This window comes from Protopterus annectens, chromosome 10.part0 (genome assembly GCF_019279795.1).
Source record: "Protopterus annectens isolate FY-2018-M chromosome 10.part0, PAN1.0, whole genome shotgun sequence".
Classification (NCBI taxonomy): domain Eukaryota; kingdom Metazoa; phylum Chordata; order Ceratodontiformes; family Protopteridae; genus Protopterus; species Protopterus annectens.
The window spans coordinates 912,372,830-912,397,544 of record NC_056744.1 but is presented as its reverse complement, the minus strand read 5'-3'; positions in this window follow the sequence as shown (position 1 = coordinate 912,397,544).

The following is a 24,715-nucleotide window of genomic DNA, read 5'->3' as shown; positions in this document are numbered from 1 at the left end:
AAAAAGTCCATTCTTGATCCTGCCCTCCTTAACCCAGGTACGGTGCAGGAACTCCACTTTATTTGCACAACTACTGCAACTTGCCTAAACACAGTATTCAAGTGTGAGTGGCAGCCCATGCATGCTGCATGATGCTCAAGTCCCCGACAGGAGTTCAAGAGAGACGTTCTTTGGAAGAACTCATTGTAATTGAAAGTACTTTTAATACTGCAAAACAAAAATCGCAAAATTAAATAGTTCTTTCTATATGTTTTGTCCAGTAAAAGTACTTTGTTTCACAGAGATGATTTTTGCACTTTCAATTTCTTCAGTAACTGATAGGAATCAAGATCACTAACCAATTCTATTATTTTTTACATAATAAAAACAATCAGCAACAGCAGCAGTTCCATTTTATCTCCTTTGACAATGTGTATGTCATTATTTTTTCTAAAGTCATTTTTTTCCTAAACCATGTAAACGTTCTCCTTTATCACCATTTAAATTGAAGAAACACTTCTTCAGTTTTATGGATAGCAATGTTCTCATACCTTTCTCACCAGTTAATTTCAAAGGTAAAATGGTGGGCTATAAGGGCAACACTAAAGTACTACTTTCTTTTAATTGTTGTCTTAACCATACTGATGTTTTATAACAAAAAAAAAATCAGTTTCCTCATAAACTTTTTCACTTCTATAACTCTATTCACTAGACCAGCTCTTGTGCTAGGCAAAAAACTAAACTGTTTTGTTACATACTATCATTATAAAAACACAAATCAGTTTTTTTTTTATTATTATTATTATTTGTTACTGACTTTTTATTTTTTGTTACTAATTTTAAAGACAAATTTAGGGAGGGGGGATTGGAAGAATAAGTAAGAAGTTATAGAGTTTAAATCGCAATAAATGCTTTGTAGCAATCAGGCTTAAGTGATTCACTTAGTTTTACAGTTTTACATGTATTTTAAAAGAACAAGGTTCACATAAGCTAAATGTTTAATATTTATGAGTATATTTTTGGATTGGTTGTTTTTGTGTCATGTGACTGTTAACTTCTATTAAAATGCAAAACTGTGGTGAATGATGTTAGACAGTCTGATGAAATCATGATGAGTCTGTCAATGTGACAAAAGCACTTACAGTACTCACATTTATTTAATTAAAGTGCTGGTTTTAAGTTCTTGAGCATTTTTTTTTGATAATTTTATGTTTTGAATGTCCTGCACTTCAAAGAGTATTTTTAACATGGTATCCATGTGGAAATGAATGGCTTGGGACATAAAATCCTGAAAGACATGCAGAGAGACATATCAGGTCCCTCCATGCATGTGACAAATGCAGGCAAGACACTGGTATTGAGAAAAAGCCTTCCTTCTACAAGAATGGTGCCTAGGTACAAAGAAAAGATAACTGGCTTCAACAATTTGTTAAACATTTGGTGTCAATCCATAAGGATCCATTATGTTTCAACATAGGATGAGATGCTTGACAGTCCAACTTGCTCTCAAAAGATGACCTGCACTTCATGTTCCAAATCTTCCACACACTGGCTAAAGTATTTCCTATCCACATAGTACCATTCTTAGGCAGAACCCAGATAATGGTTATTTCAGCATAAATTCATACCAGATCACAAACTGGATCATATTAGTTAGCTCTGCTCAATGCTAGAACTCTCAGCAACATATTGCCCCATCTTGACACACTCTTGCATTTGGGACTTATCCATAGTTGTGTAATTACTGAGACTTGTCCCCGGATTCACTATCCTTCCATGCAGGACTAGCTTAATCCTGCACGGAAGCGGCCGTTTATGAGCAGGACGGCAGCATGCCATGCATATTAATGAAGGTGTGCTGCCTGAACTCCTATATGGACACGGACCATGTACGAGTGCAAGGGGCATGCCTGAAAGCAGAGCTATCAGAATATACATGTCCCTGCAATGAAGAACAGCGGAGTATGAATAAGAATGAGTAAGACTGCTCATAGGTGTTCGCATACCCCCAGCAACATCCCCCCAAGTTTACAAGAGCAATATTTAAAACAGTAAAGATACAGAATTTTTTTTTTTATAAAACAGACTAAATTTAACCATAGTTGCATGGGTTTGCCCATCACTTAGCTATGGATAATGCAGCTTAAATGGCACAAGAGGGTAAAAAGCAAGCTATATGCAAGTGAAGCAATACAGCAATAGTGTAGTGGGCAGAGCATTCACCTTACGAGCAGTAATTCCCAGTTCAAGTCTCATTCCAGTACAATCTATTTTCCATGTCAACTCACTTTATGATCAATTTATTTTGTTGCATAACCTACGACATAACATATATTTGTGAACTGGAGTACTGCATTAAATGCAGATGTGAGATGTCATTGTCATAATGTTGCAAAGTCCACAGATAATCACAAGTGCCCCATACAGTATATGTACACAGGAATCAGGGATACAAATGGAAGATAAATGTGTAATGAATGATAACTCCATACATTTTCCAAATCCACCACTTTCCCAAGAACCATTAGACATTACTGTCTAAATTAGTGTGGTGGTAAGCTAGAGTAAGCACTAGTAAGCAAGTGTAAGCATAATTAAGCAGTAGTAAGCAGTAGTAAGCATATCTGAGCAGTAGTAAATGAGTTTAAGCCCATTTACATGGGGGTAAGAAATATTGAAGCTACCTCTCTGTAAGCATATTTAACCAGAGGTTAGCATTGCTTACCTTCACACAAACCCACATAAAATTGCTTAAAAGTGCGTTAATCACTCTGTATGCATCAGCTGCTGTCCTGGACAGAAACAAAATAAACAGCCTTTGTAGGTCTTGAACCCAGAACCCTGTACACTATAGTTACAGTAGTTAACCACTAAGCCATCACAGCAGTGCATAAAACTGAGGTATCACCAAACAGATCCTCACTATAGGAAATTCAAACTGAACATGTGAAAGGAATCTATATACAGTTTTATGTTGTATAACCTACTACATAACATAACATAAATATGTGAACTGGAATACTGCATTAAGGCCAGATATGAGGTGTCATTGTAATAAAGTGTTGAAATCCCCTAATAAACACAAGGACCCCATACAGTGTACATACACATGAATCATGGATACCAAACACATATAGAACATGTAATAAATAATAAATCAATGCCACAATGCAAATATAATGCAACATAAATGCAAATATAATGCAACTTAAATATTAAGCAATATGTAGGCCAGTTAACTCAATTTGCCAATTGGTATACCCCTTTAAGCAATGCCAACCTTAGGTAAGCAGGTTTGCCCATAGCTTAGCCTTTTCAAAACCATCCAATCATGGCAAAGTGCAGGAAACTGGCCCTATTTAAATTGAACAAGCAGGAATACATCTCATAACTGGTTGTAGCTTCCCCTTGTAGGCACTATGTCTGGAATGGGAAAGGGTGTGCGCTTTCGGATGCAGCTCTGTGGCATCCAGGAGTCCAGAGTCATGGCAGGACTCCTTGTGAAAGACCATTACATAAGACTGCTGCAGGGCCAGTACCAGGGTTCCCAATACAAAGCAAAAGCCTGGGACCATCTCAGCCGTGACCTCACCGGTGCCACTGGCATACCTCGAACTGATGAGCAGGTCAGGCATCACTATGCCGACCTGAAGTGGAGAAAGGGAGATCTCTTAGATCAGTGGATCCAAGAGGTTAGGAGGACAGGGGAATTCCCAGCCATGTATATCAGTCCACTACCTGTTTAATAATTGCCAGGTCATGTATATTATGGATAGGTATGGATAAATATTCCTCTTATGTCTTTCACAGCAGCAAGTGAGCAGGCTATGAACCAGGAGGCCCTTGGATGTAGATTGGAGTGGTTGCAAAGCAAAGCAGATTAGTAATACTCTTGTATGTACTGTCATAGGAAATAAATCTGAAAGTAGTAGTAAGTTAATTGCCTGTATAAGACCTGTATTGTTTAAGGCATGTACTGCATACACCAGATAATACGCAGGAAGAGTCTCATATAGGTTGTATGTAAATAAAAGCATAATAGTCTGACAATAAAGTTCTAACTGCTGGACTGCATGTGTTTACTCTGGTATCATATGGTAATGTAGATTTGCAATCACTTAATAGTACTGTTGTATTAAACACTGTTAACCATACTGTGCTACATAAATAAAATATGTAGGAATGTCTGTATATGACTGGTGTAATCCCAAGAGGTCATATAGTACAACTGAGAGAGACTTAGACAGAAAACAGTAAAAAGACAAACAACAAAATCTAAATCGCACACTCAACTGAGATGTGAATTGTTGTATTTTTAGTACACACAGCCATGGTTTGAATCCTGGGAGTGGTAGTAGGCTGCATACAAAATCATACCCCACAACTGTACAGATATGTCCAGAATGTCCAATAAATCGGCCCATATCTGCTGCCTGTCATCCTGTCCCCCTGAAAAATCAGTGGGATGATCCCAGATGTTTAGGCAGCAAACAGGAAATACAAGTGATTGTGAGACAGCTATAAGAACAAACATGTCACTCTAGCAACACCCCAAAATGTTGTGAGAGTAATAAGCCAAGTATGTCCCATCTACACCCCCATGTTGTCAAGCTGTGACCAGAGTGTGTACAGTAACAGAGTAAGATGTATGTGTATAATACTAATGATGAATCTGGTAATTTTTGTGGCAACATTCAGGTAGTGCTAACAAACATTGCTCCCACAGGTCTGTCAGATACGAGCACTGTGCCTAGAAATAAAAGATTGGTATCTTGTACTGGTACTGTTTACTCTGATATTGTATGGCATTGTTAGTGTTGCAGTTGCTCTGAATAATAAGGTATTACTCATCACTGTCACCCACACTGTGCTACATAATATAACTGTCTAGGAAATCCTGTACAAGAGTGTTGTAATACAAGGTCAGAATGTAAAACCACAGGAGAATTATAGACAAAAATCAGATAAGAGATACACAGCAATATCTATATAGCACACACAACTGTGATGGGCAATGTTTTATTTTTAGCAGACACAACCATGGTCCGAATCCTGGGAGTGGTAGTAAGCTGTATGCAGAATCATACCCCACAAGTGTACAGAAATGTCTAGAATGTTCAGTTAATCATCCCATATCTGCCGGCTGTCACCCTGTCCCCCTAGCATATCAGTGTGCTAATCTCTGATGTAGGCAGCATTTCATGTCATATAACTGTCAGGCCTGTACATATTTGGAAAATGTCAATGAAAACAAACCAGGCATTGTACAATTCACTAAATGTTTAAGAGGGCAATAGTCGAAATATGTCCCTGTTCCCCTGCATGTGGTTAAGACGTGCCGAGAGTGTGTGCAAAAAGAGATGGACAGGTATGTGGAATCTGGGAGCATATGTCGAAACAGTTAGTTAGCATTAACAAACAATTCCTCCACAGGTATACCAGGTAAGAGGTGTATACTGCAGGTAAAACCAGTTCATGTATATAGTTGTTGACAAACATACCACTGTCCAAACTAAGGCAATAGGGTAATTGTTAGAAAAATATGTAATAGTAATATGCATGCTTAATGCATTTAGTGCATTCGAGATTTAAAAAGGTTAATACATTTATTCTGTTCACACTGCATGAATCTGCACAGCCATTAGAAACTTATCAAGAAGCATTCTATTTTCTGCTAACGTCAGCAAATAACAAAAAGTAATTCATTTCTGCTTATGCCATGAGAAAACATGCAGCTGTTTGAAGCTATTGATAAAGAAAACAATAGATGCTTAAAAGTTTAAACTGTAGTCAGCATTGCTTGTACTAAAGCTAGAAATGTACCTTGAATCTAGGTAAAATGTAACACATGTAATTAGAACAGTACAATAGAAGAATTGAAATGCTGAAATGGACTGACATAAACCCAAGGTCAGGTTATTTTTCTCAAAATGTTTTTGCAGAATGACAGATATTTTAACTTGGTCAGCAATAAGTCTAACAATATTTTCTGTAGAACATACAGAAAGCTGTGTCTAACTACATCAGCAATAGAATGTAACAGTTTCTATGTGACAGGAAGAGAACTGTATAAGTATAACCTACTAGTCATTAATCATTTAGACAAACCCTGTGCATACATGCTTTGTCTCCTTCCTGCAAGTAATAAAGGGTGCCTTGCTTGAACCTAACGTGAATTGATCTTTGAAGTTTTTTTCCTTTGACAGATTGGTCCTTCGGACCGGAACCCTCTCTTCACCTCGGATCAGATGGGCCAGGTGGTTGAAACCGTACGGGGAAGAAAACAAATCGGTTCTTCTTATCTGAAAAGCCCTCCGACTGAATTGTCGTTCAAAAGAGGCCAGCCACTTTCTGATCTGCGACTGAAGGACAGGTCTCCGCGAATTGGTGATCAATCACGTGGGCTCAGGTAAGGTGAATCTATTTTTTTCTGTTTTCTGTTTTATATCAGGGACTAGATATGTATTGTTTTTGTTAGACTGTATTTTTCTTACAAGTCAGGGACAAAAAAGATTACTGTCTTGTCATAGATCAGGAGAAACAGAAAAAGTAGGCAGTCATTCTGAAGAGACTATAACAAAATCCGTGGTACCACGTTAAAAAATAAGAGAAGTCACGTAACGGTAAAAAGGTAGAACAAAATGGGTAATAATTGCACAAAAAGACCCCAAAATCCGCCATTAACAGAAGACGCAAAATACATGCAGTCGCAGTGCGCCGACAATATTAAATATTATTCAAAATGGGTTAATAAGTATGAATTCGACAGAAAATTAGAAAACTCCTCGCTTATCAAACTTGTTAAACAGCTCAAAACCGATTCCAAAGGTCGGGTAAAAAAGCAACGTAAATTAGGAATTCCTCAGGCACACAGGTGGATTGAGGAAGTAAACCGTAGGGAACAAAAGAACAAAAATTCAAAAGCAATGTTTTTAGACAAGGAGGATAATAACTTAGTAATAGCATCAGCACCTCCGCTCCCCTTACCGGAATATGAAGCAAGTGAACAAGTTAGTCCACCACCACGATATCCTGTAATCACTGAAGAAAAAGGCATTATGAAAATAAAACTGCATATTAGAGATCCCATCGAGACCAGGTCTCGAACAAAGGCAAGTAACTCAAATGAAGACATTGAGTTATGGCAAATGGCTAAGAATTCACGATCTATAAGTGAAGGAGGAGAAATATGTCCACTTATAGAAGTACCCAACCCTCAGGCAGGTCAGGACAATCAGGACCCAACTATTTTAATGTATAGACCTTGGACTCCGGAAGATATCCAGAAAGCCACTGAGGGAATCCCCCATCCAAAGGTTAATTTTAGAAAATTCTCTGAAGATTTACAAGGAATGAGGCTGAGTTATAACTTAAATGGAGAAGAGGTAGAAAAGGTAGTTAGACAAATAGTAGGGCCAGATTGGCATATGATTAGTGGGAGCTGGAATCCCTGTGATGGTGCACAAAGACCCCTTCCACATAGCAGCGCAGACTTAGACACCAGAGTAAAAGGTCTGACAGACCACATCTCTGAAAAATGGAAACCTAGGGCAGACTGGACTTGCATTAATCAATGCATCCAACAAGAAGGTGAAACTATTGACCGGTACTATGCCAGACTATTAGAGTGTTTTAATAACCACTGTGGAATGCAGGTTCCTGAAGATCAAACACAAGATTCCCCATATGAACAGCAGTTAAAGAATGCATTTTTAAAGGGCAGTATTGCACCTATAAGCAGTTTTATTACAAAGCACATGGTAGATCATCGTACAAGCAGGTTACAATCATTGCTTGAATATGCTAGGCATGCTGAAAGGCATTTTAATAGCAAAAAGAAAAAGAAAGCTCAAATATTTTCTGTAGAAGATGGAGCAGAAGTTTATGTAGTACAGTTCGGGAAAAGGGGCAAGAAAAATGCACAGGGAAACAAACAATCTGATCAATGATCAGAGGACTTTGAAGGGCGAAAGAAAAGGGGTGAATGTTTTAAATGCGGTAAAAAGGGACATTTGGAAAAGGATTGCAGGAAAAACAAGAAGGCAACAACAGAAGACAAGGAGGGTGAGGACTGACTATATGGTAATCAGGAATCACTAGAAGGGGCTAGCGAAGAAGGGACAAATGAGAATGTGATAGAGGGAGTAGAGGAAGTGCAGGAAGTTAGTGACAATGAAGAAGATGAAATATTAGACCTAGCTTTATTGAACTTGGAGCTTTATTTAGCAGACATGAAACCAGAAGTTACACTCTTGGTAGAGGGGAGGGAAGTCAAATTTTTGTGTGACTCAGGGGCATCACGAACCCTGATACATCCCTCCAAACTACCAGAAAACACAGAGTCACCTGATTACATACTAGTCAAAGCAGCTAATGGACAGCTGTATCGGGAGCCTCTCTCCCATAACATTGCAATAACTGATCCAGTTTCAGGATTGGCACAAAAAAGCAAAATTGTTGTTTCTGCAAAATACCCAGTAAACCTCTTGGGCAGAGACCTCATGCAGCTGTTTGGTATAGCAGTAGTCCCAACCATGTAGGGTATGGAAGCACAGCGACAAATTGATGCCTTTACAGTGCAATCGGAGGGTGAAATGTTTTATTGGTACAGCCAGGACTTGGTTACGACTGGTCCAGGGACTGTAACCAAAGAGTTAATAAACCTAGCCATCAGCAAGTTCTCCTCCATTGACATTTATAAGCAACACCTGTTGCACTGTACCCTGTATTATTGTAATACACCAGGACCTGATAAGGAATATGAGCAAGAATTGTTTAAAAATCATGCAAATAGATTGATACTGCGTAACCTGTGCTGGGACACAGAAGGGAACAGTGTAGCCAGCTGTTCATTGCCCCAGGAATTCTTTGCACTTTATGAATCTAATTGATTACCACATATTAGCTTAACCAAAAACAGAAATATAGAATGGGCAGACCTAGGAGAAAAAGTCACGAGATGGGAGAAACAGACAGAACTAGAACTATCAGAACAGGGAATACAAATACAGAAGTTGAATTGGATAACTCAGACCAACCCAGATGTGCACTTACAGTCTGGTGAGGACAGCTGATTGACACTCCTGTTAAAGGAGAAGAAAATGCCTTACAAAATATACCAGAGACTCTCTGGTCAACAGGAAAGTCAGATGTAGGACTTATTCGTACAGCAGGACCAGTTACTATCACGCCAAAGTCAGCATTCAGACCACAAAAAAGACAGTATCCCTTAAGAAAAGATGCAGAGGCAGGGATAAAGCCTATTTTAGCAGCCTTACTTAAAAGAGGGTCCTAGTAGAATCTCTCGATTCACCATGTAACACACCCTTGTTTCCAGTCAAAAAAGCAAATGGAGAATGGTGTATGGTCCAAGATTTACAAGCTGTAAATGATGCAGTAATACCAAGGGCACCTACGGTGGCAGACCCACACACCCTGTTGAATGATTTAAAACCTCAACAGAAGTATTTTTCTGTGGTAGACATCAGCAATGCATTCTTTTCAATACTGATACACCCTGACAGCCAGTATTGGTTTGCATTCACATTTCAGGGGAAAAGGTATACATACACGTGACTACCACAGGGATATTGTGAAAGTCTAACGATATTCTCACAAGAAATCGCAAGCAACTTGGCGGGATTCACCCCACTAAGAGGCAGTCAGATTTTACTTTATGTTGATGACATCTTGCTGGCAGCCCCCACCCAGCAGGATTGTAGAGAAGATACCATAGCGCTTCTACGATTTTTAACCGCTGAAGGACATAAGGTAAATAAAAGTAAACTGCAGCTTTGGAAAAAAACAAGTTAAATACCTGGGATATGTAATATCCAAGGAAGGCAGAACATTAGATGAGGACAGAAAGGTAGCAATTTTGCAAGCACCAAAACCCACTACCAAGAAGGAAATTATGTCCTTCCTGGGTACAACTAATTTTTGCCGGAGCTGGATTCCAAACTATGCTTTGGAATCTGCACCTTTGACTGACCTTATATATAAGAAACCTATTGCAGCGCAAGATTTATTACAATGGACACCAGAAGCAGAATCTGCTTTCTGCAAACTGAAGCAGTTAATAGCATCCTCATTAGTTCTGGTATTACCAAACTACCATAAATGTTTTTTCCAAACTGTAGATTGTAAGCAGGGTTACATGACATCAGTATTAACACAGTAGCATGGGGATAAGCAATGCCCCATTGCTTACTATTCATCACAACTAGACCCAGTGGCACGATCCTTACCTCACTGTGTACAAGCAGTAGTTGCAGCTGCATTGGCAGTACAGGCTTCGGCCTCAGTAGTCTTGTTCCACCCTCTCACTTTAAGAGAACGTCATGCAGTCGCAATTATTTTACCACAAGAAAAGGTGACATATCTTTCCCCTGCTAGGCATCTTTCCTGTATGACTATATTTTTGAGCCAACCACATATGACAATTGAGCGATGCATGACTTTGAATCCTTCTACTCTGCTCCCAACCCCTGCAGACGGCACACTGCACCACTGACTGCAGGTGATTGAGCAAAAGACACTACCTAGAAAAGATCTCATGGATGTCCCCTTGGATGATGCCGAGGTGACATATTACAAGGATGGCTCGTGCAAAAGGGGTACTGCAGGACAAAACCTAGCAGGATATGCAGTAGTTTCTGATACTGAGATTATAGAAGCAAAACCTTTACCACACAACTTATCTGCACAGGCAGCAGAATTGATTGCCTTGACACGGGCATGTACCTTAGCAAAGGGTAATTTACTGACAGCCAGTACGCTTGTTCTACTAAACATGTTTTTGCACAACAGTGGAAAAACCAGGGAATGATAACATCTACTGGCAAACCTATCAATCATGCACAGTTTATATTAGATATTTTAGAATCTATTCAGTTACCTCAGAAAGTAGCCATTTGTAAATGCACAGCTCACACCAAGCAACAAGATAGGATTTCAAAAGGTAATGTGAGAGCTGATACAGCTCCAAAACAAGCAGCTACAGAAGTATTTCTTTTAAATGAGGGATTACAACCCTCTGAGATTTTAGACTTAAAAATGTTAAAAACAATGCAGACACTCACTACGCAAGCTAAAAAGCAATGATGGGTAAAACGAGGAGCAATTCTCGAAAAGGGGCTGTACATCTCTAGAGAAGGAAACCAATACTACCATCTAATTTTAGATATGCAGCTTTGTTGAGCCTAGGCAGTGCCATGTCTCAACAGGGGGGATGGTACAGCTGGTGAAGCAGGTGTTCACAACGTACAGATTTACAAACTACTCTAAAAAAATTTGTTTGACGTGTCAGATTTGTAACAAATATCATGCACAAGGGGCATTAAAGCCCAAGCAAGGGAGTTTCCCTACACCACCATATCCATTTTACACTATCTGTATGGATTTCATAGAATTGAACAAATGTGAAAATAAGAAGTATTGTCTTATCATTGTATATATGTTTTCCAGATGGGTGGAAGCCTTTCCAACCAAAAATCCAGATGCAGCCACGGTGGCAAAAGTACTTGCCAAAGAAATCATCCCTAGATTCGGCATTCTGGAAAGGATCTACAGTGACAATGGTACACACTTTGTAAACTAAACCATACAGCAGTTAAGTAAGCATTTTGGTATTTCTTTAAAAAATCATTGTGCATATCATCCACAATCTGCAGGGCTAGTTGAAAGGCATAATGGTATATTAAAAAACAAACTGAGAAAATTGATAGCTGAGACAGGGAAAAATTGGATATACTGTTTACTCCTGGCACTGTTGAGCATGAGAACTGCCCCTACAGCAAAAGGATTGACTCCTTTTGAAATGTTATTTGGAAGGGCTTACTATACACCCCAGTGGAAACTTCTCATGTCATCAGACCAGGAAGCTGATTTTACACTAGCTGAATATATGAAGAAAGTCATGAATTCTAAACATCTGTTGCAGTCAAATTCTGTTTCAGATAGAAAGCAAACCGAGACATCAGAAGTGGCAGTGACACCCGGGGACTGGGTGTGGATAAAAGTTGTCAAGAAGAAGAACTCGTCATCGCCAAGGTGGGAAGGTCCCTACCAGGTGCTTCTTTTGACACCCACTGCAGTCAAGATAGCAGAGCAAGCTTCGTGGATCCACCTGACGCACTGCAAACTTGTTAAGAACTTTGAACTGGACAAAAATCTTACCTCTCCATCGGGGCCCTCAGCACAAAGTCTGGCTACAAAGGGGGGGTCAGATCAATAGGACTGATCCATCTCAACCCCAGTGAAGAAACCATCAGTGCTGAAGGTCCTATTAGGGCAGAGAGTAAGAACACATGTCTGAAATAAAGATGACAAAATCCAGTAAGATCCAAATGTACCTATTCAGAAGAGTTGGAGAAAACAGGAATGCAGAACAACCGTTTCCTCGGAAGTATTGCATAACCATCCTGTTGACTGTACTAGTGACAATAATCTTTTTGTTGTGGCCATTCCTTTTCTCAGCCACACAAACTGCACTGAACAAGCGTGCAGAGTTGTATGCAGAGTGGCACCCAAACTTCAACACTTACCAGGCAATCAAATATGTGTATGCTGAGACCTTCAATGTTTCGAATTGCTGGATTTGCACAGCTTTGCCAACAGCATACGGGGGGGTTATTGTTAACTTCAGTCCCCCTAGGAGCCAACAAGACCTGAGAAAACTTAGTCTATGATACATCAGATGTCACATCACAAGGTAAAGTAGCATTGCACTTGTCTGTTCGACAGAAGGGGACTGTGTGTTTTTACAAAAATGATACAGTTAAGGTGGGTTGGAGCAATTGCAATGTGACTGTTCCTTATAGATGCTAGAATAAGACTGATAACACAGGGTCCTATTACAACATGAGCTATGATTCATTTGTTGAACTGATGCATAGGACAACTGATGAAGTAAAACATAATGCTGACCTTTATAAACAACTGTCTATGATAGACAAAAAAATGTTTCATCCAGAGCCAGGACATAGTAAAGTTACTACCAAAGTAGAAGACTGTTATTTTGTATGTGGTAGGAAAGCATACAAGTGGTTACCTGAGAATTGGTCCGGCAGTTGTTATTTGGGGTACCTGGTTCCGGCCATACGACACACAGCAGTTTTACCTCAAGGGAAAATTCGGAATGTTCGACAAGAAATCAAGAAGCCTGTCAATCCAGTAGGGCAAATCAATGTGGGATGGAAAAACCATCATGCTGTGAGCTTAGGGAAAAATGGACTGTCATGGGCAGGTGTACTGCCAGCATATGGAGCAACAAAATCAATCTGAGAAAATTGTCTAAACTTCTCGAAATAATGAGTAATGCAACCTTTTCTGCCCTAGAATTGGTGACTGATGAACTGACTGCCATGAGAACTGTAGTGCTTCAAAACCGCATGGTTCTCGACTTCACCCTAGCGGCGAGAGGAGGTACGTGCGCTTTAATCCAGGAGGAGTGCTGTTTGTATATTCCTGACCATAAACACGAGATAGACAATCATCTTGAGGTAATTCAGCAGGTGTCAGCCATAACCAAACCAGGACCAAATTCATTGATGGACTTTTTCCACAGATTGTTTGGGGGGTGGGGCAATATCCTGATGAACATCCTGATTGCCATCTGTGTAGGAATGATCCTACTGGTGGTATGTGTGTGCTGCTGCATCCCCTGCATGAAAAGACTGATTAAAGACTTTATAGACATGTCAGTTTCAGAAACCTTATACCAAGGTGCTGAACTTAAAGAATTGTTAAAAATCTGAAAATGCTTTCATAAGTTTAAACTGAATGACTCTCTTAACTGTAAATCCTGAGTAGGAAGAGGTTAGGGGAAGAAAATCTGTTTATGCTTATCTTGAAAGTAGAATAAAAGTATTAAAAGGGGGGAAATGTTAGAAAAATATGTAATAGTAATACGCATGCTTAGTGCACTTAGTACATTTGAGATTTTAAAGGGTTAATACATTTATTCTGTTCACACTGCATGAATCTGTACAGTCATTAGAAACTTAACAAGAAGCATTGTATTTTCTGCTAATGTCAGCAAATAATAAAAAGTAATTCATTTCTGCTTATGCCATGAGAAAATATGCAGCTGTTAGAAGCTATTGATAAAGAAAACAATAGATGCTTGAAAGTTTAAACCGTAGTCAGCATTACTTGTACTAAAGCTAGAAATGTACCTTGAATCTAGGTAAAATGTAACACATATATTAGAACAGTACAATAGAAGAATTGAAATGCTGAAATGGACTGACATAAACCCAAGGCCAGGTTGTTTTTCTCAAAATGCTTTTGCAGAATAACAGATATTTTAACTTGGTCAGCAATAAGTCTAACAATATTTTCTGTAGAACATACAGAAAGCAGTGTCTAACTACGTCAGCAATAGAATGTAACATTTTCTATGTGACAGGAAGAGAACTGTATAAGTATAACCTACTAGTCATTAATCATTTAGACAAACCCTGTGCATACATGCTTTGTCTCCTTGCTGCAAGTAATAAAGGGTGCCTTGCTTGAACCTAACGTGAATTGGTATTTGAAGTTTTTTCCTTTGACAGTAATGTACTAATACTTGTAAGGTACAGATAACAGCACTGACTAGGAAAGTAATGCGAATTACAGGAATATACTAGTTGTTAATTGGCATCTTTCTCTCCCCCCTATCATATCTGCAACAATAAACTAAATACACAACTCAAGTAGTATGTGCTGACTTAATGCTGGGACATATCTCCTATTGTTCAATAATTATTTAAATCTGTTTCTATGAATGTGCTATGTTGAAATACTCTCACATTGGTGGCATGGTGCCATCAATGTACCTGCATGCTGTTGTAATTACCACTGTGGTCCCATATATGCATGTGTTCTGTTTGCTATGCAACTGTTCCATATCTGGTGTTTGGGTTAATGGGAATATCTATGCATGCTGTTATACCTAATCCTGGAATGTGTTGACTATTACTAACCCACATATGTTGATAAAACTTAAATACCATAGCATGTATGGGAATGCGGGTCCCAGCGGACCCACCTGTCCCACCTTAGCTGGCCGTGGCACCAAGCACCAGCACATCTGGGGCTCCACCCGGTACCTCCTCGTTTGTTGGTCCTGCACCACCTTCAAGTGGAACCGCCTCAGGGGGTGGGGCTCACCCCGCCTAGGAGTGGCACGGACAGGAACCTGTCACCAATCGCCAGGTCCGGGTTGTGGTGCATAGCGAGCTCTGCCGGGAGGTCATAGATCTGTTGCGCCAGCTTGAGGGCCATGTGTCGCAACTAGACTGTTGGCCTGGCTCTCCTACTCAGCACCCAGCACAGCCACCTTTGGGGCTGTGAAGGTGCAGTGATGACTGCCTATGCGTGGGGACCTCAGTCCCACTGTTTCTACTAGGGGGCTCATGGGCTTTCGATTTCCCACCACCCCTCCCCATCAAGGTGTTTACCCCTCACGTGTGTCATATACCCTGTATGCGTCCTGTTTGTTTTGTCTGTTAACCTACCCAATGTACCTCCCCAAATATACCTACTATCCCTCTGCAACATTCCACCCATACCTGAAAAAAAGGGGCAATTTGTTCCCCCCCAAAATCTCGACCCATACATAGCTGTCCACTTTGCACATGTGTCCACTGGACACGTAATCTGGTCTAATTGACTTAACATATTATTGTTGTCCTCATCCTTCTCTCAGGGGTATGAGTGTCCAAACTTATATGCAAATTCAGTGTATATGCACAGCTGTTGCTGTAGATGAAATGGGCAGCTATGGACCTTCCCTACACCCTTCCTGCACATCCCTAGCTATTTTGCCTGCTGTCTTTCCCTCTTTGTGCCCTTTTTTCACCACTTTCCTATTAACCTTTTTTCATTTCTTTTAAAGAAATTAGAGCGGGGGTAAGTGGGAGTAAGCACTTTTAAGCAGCAGTAAGTGGGTTTAAGCTTGTTTGCATGGGGGTAAGCAATTCCTACACAGGTTAAGCAATTTAGAAGCTAACTGAGAATAAGAAACTGTAACCGGAAGTTAACATTGCTTACCTCTGTGCAAACCCACGCAAACCCACTTACAACTGCTTAAAAGTGCCTTAATCATTTTGTATGCAATGGCCCTTGTTCTGCCCAGCAACAAAATAAGCAGCCTCCACAGGGCTCAAACCCAGGACCCTACACACCATAACCAAAGCGATTTACCACTAAGCCATGCCAGATATACAAAATTTTGATATTTGTACAAACATATCATCCAGCACAGGCATTCAGCAGTACAGGAAATGTATTTAAACATGTAGATAGATGTATGTGTGTGTGTATGTACATATATATATATATATATATATATATATATATATATATATATATATATATATATATGTGTGTGTGTTTGTGTAAGCATATATATATATCTATATATGTATATACAGATATATATCTATAGATATAAAAGAGAACATAACAAATACATATATGACCACAGGCACCATTAATGGGGATGAAGGGGCCCAAGCTACATACGTCTTGTACGTATTGATATTACCCCCCCCCCCACAGTCCTGCAATACAATACCAACTGTTGCAAGTCCCATAACCAGGACCCGAAACAACATGGGCACAAGATGTTAACAGTAATCCATCCCACCTGTATGATGTCAGACTGGTATCAATAACATATCATGCAGTATAGTTTGGCTACCATAGGGAATGTACAATGTGGAAGCAATAAACATTCCTAAGATAAATATACACACACACATATATGCAGATACATATATATATATATATATATATATATATATATATATATATACATATATATATATATATATATATATATGTAACTGCACATACACACACAGAGATATGTATAGGAAGATGCATATTTAGAGGGTGCACAGCATATTGAACAGCCAGTATTCCTACAGTTGCCAACTTTTCAAATAGACAGTGTATGAGTCACGCATACAAAAGACAAATGTTGCCTAAAACATATACCCACAGAGAAGTCAAAGGATATGACACCACACACAGATTTGCATACATAAGATATTTTTATTTGTGCACTATTACAGTTGTAAATGCCATTCATATAGCTGTTAAGACTTTGAAATACATACTAACTGAGTAATGCAACTCTCAACAGATCAATTAATACAGTATTCTGGAAAGCATTACATATGTTGCTGTCCAGGCCAAGGCCTTTAAGTAGTGCAACAGTAAAGACAGACTGGGCCACAGGATAACAATCAATCAGCAGTAAGTAATGCAGATGTATAGTTCAGCAGCCCCTATCTACACTCTGTACACAATCCCTAGGGGGTAAAGACTTCACTTGACACAATGGGGTGTATCTGTTACATAACAAGGCATAACTGAAACCATGACAATCACACTGATAAACAGAACAGTCTGTATGGCAGGAAGCAGTAGGCCTGTATTTATCCAGGGTGAATTGTATGGTAATGTACATACAGATACCTTAAGGCAGCCTACCCGTGATACCCCTCACATGTTGTAACAGCCTAGGTTATTTATGGTGCATCCCCCCCCATAGACTGACATACAGGGTCATATACCACTGTTACATACACTGACCTCTGGACTGCATAAGGGCACACATGTATTGTGCAGATGAAGCCCACATATATATGGACCCAACCCCACAATATATGTGGGGGCCACAACAGCAATGGAATGATGGGAGGAATGGCAGCATGACATACTCACAGGCCACTACATAACAACCCCTGACAGCATGTCATATGGACAAAGCCTGGTATGTAGATGGAGGACAGAGGCTGGAACATGGGCCCATATGTGTAAAACTGTTGTCATACACTAAGCAAGTCAGTGGTGTTACAGGATAGTCAGCAACATACCCTTCGTCAGGAATATGAAGTCAGAAACACAAATGGATGTAGCCATGTACTGATAACACTCAGCACACACACACAGCCAGTGATATATCTGACACAAGACCTGTGTGGTGGACAGGCAAAACATAACACGCACACTTCTGGCCATCAAGTGGTTAGGCACACAGTTGAGAGCTATGCAGTCAGACTGCAGTCCATGTTTAACTAGTATGTACACACAAACCATGTAACACTGGTGCTATACAATACATACAGCAACAGTACTCACACTCTGTTTGTAGTTCTGGAACCTCGTACAAATATGTAGCTGGCCTGAGTGTGCAAGTTCTCTTGTAAAAGGTATTGCTACCTGCTGTCTGTAAAACTGCTGCCCACACACAGGAAGGATGTCCACCATACAGGAAAGGTAAAGGGACCATGCCCACTTGATGCAGGGATTTATAGTAGTGAGTTGCCATGACAGTGGTAATTGGAAGTACTACACAGCATGCTGCATGCAGGTAGCAAGTGGAGGACACTGATTGGTGCAGAAGCCATCACCTGATCATGTGCATAAGAGAGAGAGAGAGAAACAGATCCAGAACCAGATCCAGAACCAGCACCACAACCAAACCAAAAACAGAAACAAAGGAAGCAGGCTAAGGCCATAGCTAAGGAGAGAAAAAAAAAACTCCTACAAGGACACTGTCCACAACAGACCTCATCCCCACAACAGGTATTTAAAGTATATATGCATGCAATTCACTGTAGCACTTGTTCCATAATACTGGGATAGATTATGTGGAATGATATATATGTGCCATCAGGTGTTGCTGTTGTAATGATCTTCAGCTGAACCACTGCTATGGACATTAGAGTCTGTCCCTGTGGGTAGTGGGCCATACCCATCAACTGTGCAGAGCAGCACTGACTGACAAGATGTAAGACAGTATAGTGTGTGTTGTTTAATAGGAAGGATGCATATTACTGTGGCCAATAGCTGGTGGTGGAAGTAATGCCATAATGATGGACATGTGAGTTCCAGAGCCCACCACTTGCAGGACACTCAGGTTAACATGTATTGTAGCATGCTGAAATGCCATAGGTGTGTAATAGGCTTACTTGCAATCTGGCCCTATATATACCTCCCTAATGTTAGACTGTGTCCATATGTGGCACCTGTCTGTGTTGTAGCAAGGCAGAACAGTGCTGCTGTGCAGGAAAGAGAGTTGGAGATTGTGGACCTGATGTCTGATTGTACCCCATATATATAGATATGTATATGTGTACATATATATATATATATATATATATATATATATATATATATATATATATATATAAAATATGTGTGTATATATGTATATATATATATATATATATATATATATATATATACACATATATGTCTACAGATATACAGATAACTATATTTAGACATATATATATATATATATATATATATATATATATATATATATATATATATATATGTATATATATATATACATATATATATTTATGGCAACTCAGGCTTAATGCCAGTAATGTACCGGGTATCAATGAGCATATTTCCATTTCTAGTATTTTAAAATATAAATCATATTGTATTTAACAAGTTTTATACAAATTAAACGAAGGAACACTACAAATTAAACTAAAACAGAATAAAAGAGTACACGCGTATTAATAATAATAATAGAAAATACATTAATCAAATACATATAATATTTTAATTTATTTAACATTTATTTATATATATATTAGAATTCATAATTTAGAATTTAAAACATGATTGAATAAACACATTAATTTTTAGCATAAGAAGTTTTTAGTACTATATATTTTAGATAGACATATTTATTAAACATTAATTATATAATTTATCACTAATTTTAAAATAGGTTGTATTCATGAATTAGGGTTAGTGTATATGAATTTTATTATAATTATATAATTACATGTACATATTTTCTGTGAAATATTGTTTTTTATTTCATCAATTTTGAGGTGTTGTGTTGTTAATTTAATTTAATTAATTAATTAATTAATTAATTAATTAATTAATGCAACAAAAGTAATAAGAAATGTATTAATTGATGGTTCAAAATCACAATTTAATTGAAGTAGATGTGATTGGTCGAAGATAGGCTTGAATTGTATAAAACTGAAAAGGTTTTTAATGTCTTTTACTCTGATGAAACCCACGGACTGGCTGGGTGAAAGTGCTTAGTGTGTTACAATAAAATTTGGAAAAACGGTGTTATCAGTCTACGGATCACTTTTGTTTTTTATTATCAGTCTTTTTAGTGTTCGTATTTTTCGTCAACAGTTCGTTTATATATATAAATGGGTCTACTGCTCTACATCGAAAGAACACTTCGAAATAGAACAGGAGACCCACACTTCAGCGAAAGGTCACTTCGACGAAAGTGCACTTTCTCTGAAGTCTAGTTCCTCGGATGAATACCCCCAAAAAAACCCTAAAACATATTTTTGCACAGGGGCTGTGCCCCCCACATCCCCCTACTTAAATATATCAGCTCTGAGATTGCACTACAGCTGGGAAAAGGGAATATTCCCATTCCACACTGTAGTGTGACTGCCAAAGTCATTGTTCGAAGTTTCACTACTTCGAACAAGTAGACTTGGTGAAGTGGGTTCGAAGAAGGGAAACTTCAAACATCTGCACGTATCCCATATAAACACATATATACAACATAATATATATCTACACACACACACACACACACACACATATATATATATATATTTATATATATATATATATGCGTATGTCTACATATATACAAACACACACACACATATATGTATGTATGTAAATACATGTCCCCTATATTACCACCACTGTGCTACATGCTATTTGTGAGGGATCAGCACACATAGCAAAACACACAGATATATACAGCTGTAAGTGTGTGCAACATGGATGGGTATGTCACATGTGAACCCCTTGTTGGGACCACATTGCCCTTTTCTGTGAAGTAAGGAATGGGAGCATGGGGAAGGATGGCAGGTATATTTGTGGAGGTGGTTCGGGTTGGTAGATATAGAGGACAGCCTACAGGGGTGGTATATGACACGTGGTGGGTAAACACCCTGGATGGTGTGTGTGGTCTGCGATGTGGAAGCCCCATGGGCCCCCATATGGGAACAATGAGAACAAGGCTCCCACCCATTGCTACTCACAACAGCAGTCCACAGCCTTGAAGGTGTCTGGCCTGGAGGCTGAGCAGGAGGAGCATGTGGATCCTGTGAATGTGTACTGGGTGCTTCAAAGTGCTGTAACACATCCCACAAGTGTCTGTGGAGCCCCCTATGGAACAGACTGTGGACCTGACCTCAGGTAACAGGATCATGTCTGTGTGTGCCCCCGGGGATGCAACAACCTCTGAGGTGGTTCCATCTGAAGGTAGTGCTGGAACAGTAGATGAGGAGGCCCCAGGGTGGTTCCTACATGTGATGTGGCCTGGTAACATGGCCAGATGAGGTTGGAGAAGTGGTTCCTCTGGCAACTATTCCCTAAACATGCTATTGTGTCACTGTTATAGAACATATGTGGGTAGTAATAGTCTACACAATCCCGGAACATGCCCAACAGCATGCATGGATATCCCCAATAACACAGAATGACAGATGAGCAGCAATCACATAGCAAGCATACCACATGCATATATGGAACCATATTGACCCTGACAATGGCATGGAGGTGAAATAGTCCATAACAGGCCAGCAATGATAGTTTCCACACAGGGAACATAGCTACAAACACATAGCACAAAGTGTGGTAAATACAATATGTGTCCCACTGGCAGGTAAGCTGTAGCCATACCTATTGAGTTGTGTGAACAGTTTGTTGTCACTGATATGGTGGGGGGATGACAGTGATGTGTATTAAGAACTACGGTAACCTTGCTGTATGAGTTGCTCAGACCTGTTTCCATCTTTATGTCTTTCAGGCAACATGTCCCGTGGCTGCCTACCTGTGTATTCAGCAGCAGAAAACAAGGTTGTGTTGAACCACCTAATACAGTACCATCCTGTACTGTTTGGCAGGACTGCCCATGAGCAGCAGGAGTGGACCACCCTGTGGAACAATCTAGTCCACAGGGTCAATGAAGTCAGCCTGCATAATCACAGTTATGAGCAGGTCTGGCATCATTGTTCTGACCTGCTTCGCAATGCCCTTTGGCATGCTGCTGCAATCTGGGGGGATCACCACAGCAGACGGGGGTCATGCCATCCACCCCCCGTCATGTGTTGAGGAGCTCTTCGCCAGCCTCGTGGCACCTGCCGCCCGCACACCCAACAACTGGCAGACACCATGCTGGAGGTGGGTGCTACCTACACACCAGCTGAAGAGCATGCAGGTAAGGCCACAGAGCATATCAGTAGATCACTGTTGCGTATGCATCTGCATCTGTACAGATAGATCATGCATGTCTGACATGTTTTATATATATATATATATATATATATATATATATATATATATATATATAGTTTGTTGCTGATTGTAGTAATAAACAGATGTGCATAAGTGGTTGTATTGTGGTCTTGCACTGTTGATGTACTGTAATGCTGCACCCACCCTGTAGCAATGTCACAGCTGTGGCCACTAACATCGCATCTCTCACACTCTTATGTAGGTCCCTCCAGGATACCACCAAGACAACAGCCTGGAGCTGGTGAGTATATTTTATGCTGATGCTTGCCAATAAACTGGGCATGTAATAGCTATGGTATATTCCATGCACATATCTAACACACCTTCCCATAATGCATGCCGTACATGTTCATGTTTTGTTGCTGTTAAATGCACTGCATCACAGGGGTGACCATGATGGGGTATCAGAAGGGGGTCTACTTTATTTAAACAAAAACGTGTTATGTCGAACACCACTCCATCGCCACATATATATCGAACTGCAAAATAATTGAACGCACAAAACTGCAAAATTACCATGAAATTCGAAATGTGGAAGTGTTTTGGTTGGCCCGTCTGAGCTACAGATCTGTAAGGTAAGTGTGCGATAGTTACAGACATTAGGGTTAGGATTAGGGTGCGGGTTAAGGTAAGTGCATATATAGGTAATGTAATATGGGTAATGTATTTAACGTTTAGTGTAGGGTTTGAGGTAGGGGGTTGCATTAGTGTATGTGTGTGGTTTATTTATTTTGTTTGGGTATAGCTCCATAGGGTAAGTGTGCAGTAGTTATGGACCTTAGGGTTAGGAAGGGGTTAAGGAGAGTGCATAGATAGTGGTGTATGTGGGGTTTAGTGTAGGGTTAGAAGTAGGGTTTTGGTTTGCGTATGCTTGTGGTTTATTTATTTTGTTTGAGTGGGTAGTATGTTTCGGGCGGTGGGGTTGGCCAAGTATGACAATTCGGTATTTTGAGTTTCGTGGTTTTGTGCATTCAATTATTTCATGGTTCGGTGTATATGTGTTGATGTAGTGGTGTTAGATGTAATGCGTTTTCGTTTAAATAAAGTAGACCCATCAGAAGTATATGTCAGACACCTGCAAGATAACTAATATCCTGTCATTGCAAAATGCGTCCACAGGGCTGAACATAACAGTAGGACACATGGCCTACTGTAGGGACATGTGTGAAACATCACCCTTATACAGTGCAACAACAGTGTGTTTACCAGTATTACAATGGCAACTGTTACAGATCTACACTATGGCATAACATATTACTGTGGTGAACATTATTAGCTGGGATTAGGCTGTAGCACGTGGTGTTCAGTGTATGGGACACTGCAAACTGACACACATGTGTAGGCCATTCTTGTCAAGCATCTGCAAAAAGGCTGAAGGTGGGGAGGGTGTGTCAGCATGACACACCAGTGCACTGCAGCAGGGATCCCAAGGATGCTAAGAATGGCTGTATCTGCACACAGTCAGGTTCAGGAACTGTGGCAGACATAACCCTACACCTACAGCAATAGTGACTGCAGTGTGTGAATGCCAAGGGATGTGCACATAAGTAGACCTTGCAATCATGCAGAGTTGGGGGACATGTGTAGGGCAGACTGACCATACACTGGCAAATGCAGATGGCCCATGCTAGTATACCCCTGCCAGGAATAGTGACTGCTGTAGTACACATAACAATAGGTGCAACAAACCATCATACTAAGGGCATGCACACATATGCACCCATGGAGTGTATGCATCACTGTCAGCATCCGCACATCTAACACATTTCTTAGACACTGCACGTAAATGTACAGGACATATGTCACATATCAGGCTCATGAACTGTCAATATATGCAATGATGTGGTCCCATGGCAGATCAAGGAAGAGTGCATCATATCAATAAGGGTGTGTACACTCCCCATAGCCATGGTATGGTCTGACGGTTGTCAGTGTAATAGTATTGGATTGGTCATACATGCTCCACTGATGTTGAGATCTGTAAACCAGACATCAGGCATTCGCAAATGATGCAGGTATGTGTCACTGAACAATATTAGGGCTGTGAGCATTATAGCAGACATAACTGCACAGTACTACACATTTAGCAATGGGTTGTACACCTGTGAGGTTTGGTGCACAGTACATGGCAGGGCACAGAACAGGTGCACAGCAATACTGTGTACATGGGTGCAGTGTTGTCCAGGGGAAGGGGCATCACCTAATAACACAGCTAATGCATCACACACATGTATACTGTTGCTAGCATGGATTGACTATAGCTGCACTGCATGCTGTTGAGTACCATATGTTATGCATGTTGACAGATGGGTAATGGGAGGACTGTGTGTACTACGTGTGTGTGTGTGTGTGTGTGTGTGTGTGTGTGTGTGTGTGTGTGTGTGCGTCTGTGTGTGGGGGTATTTTGTCTGTAAGTGCA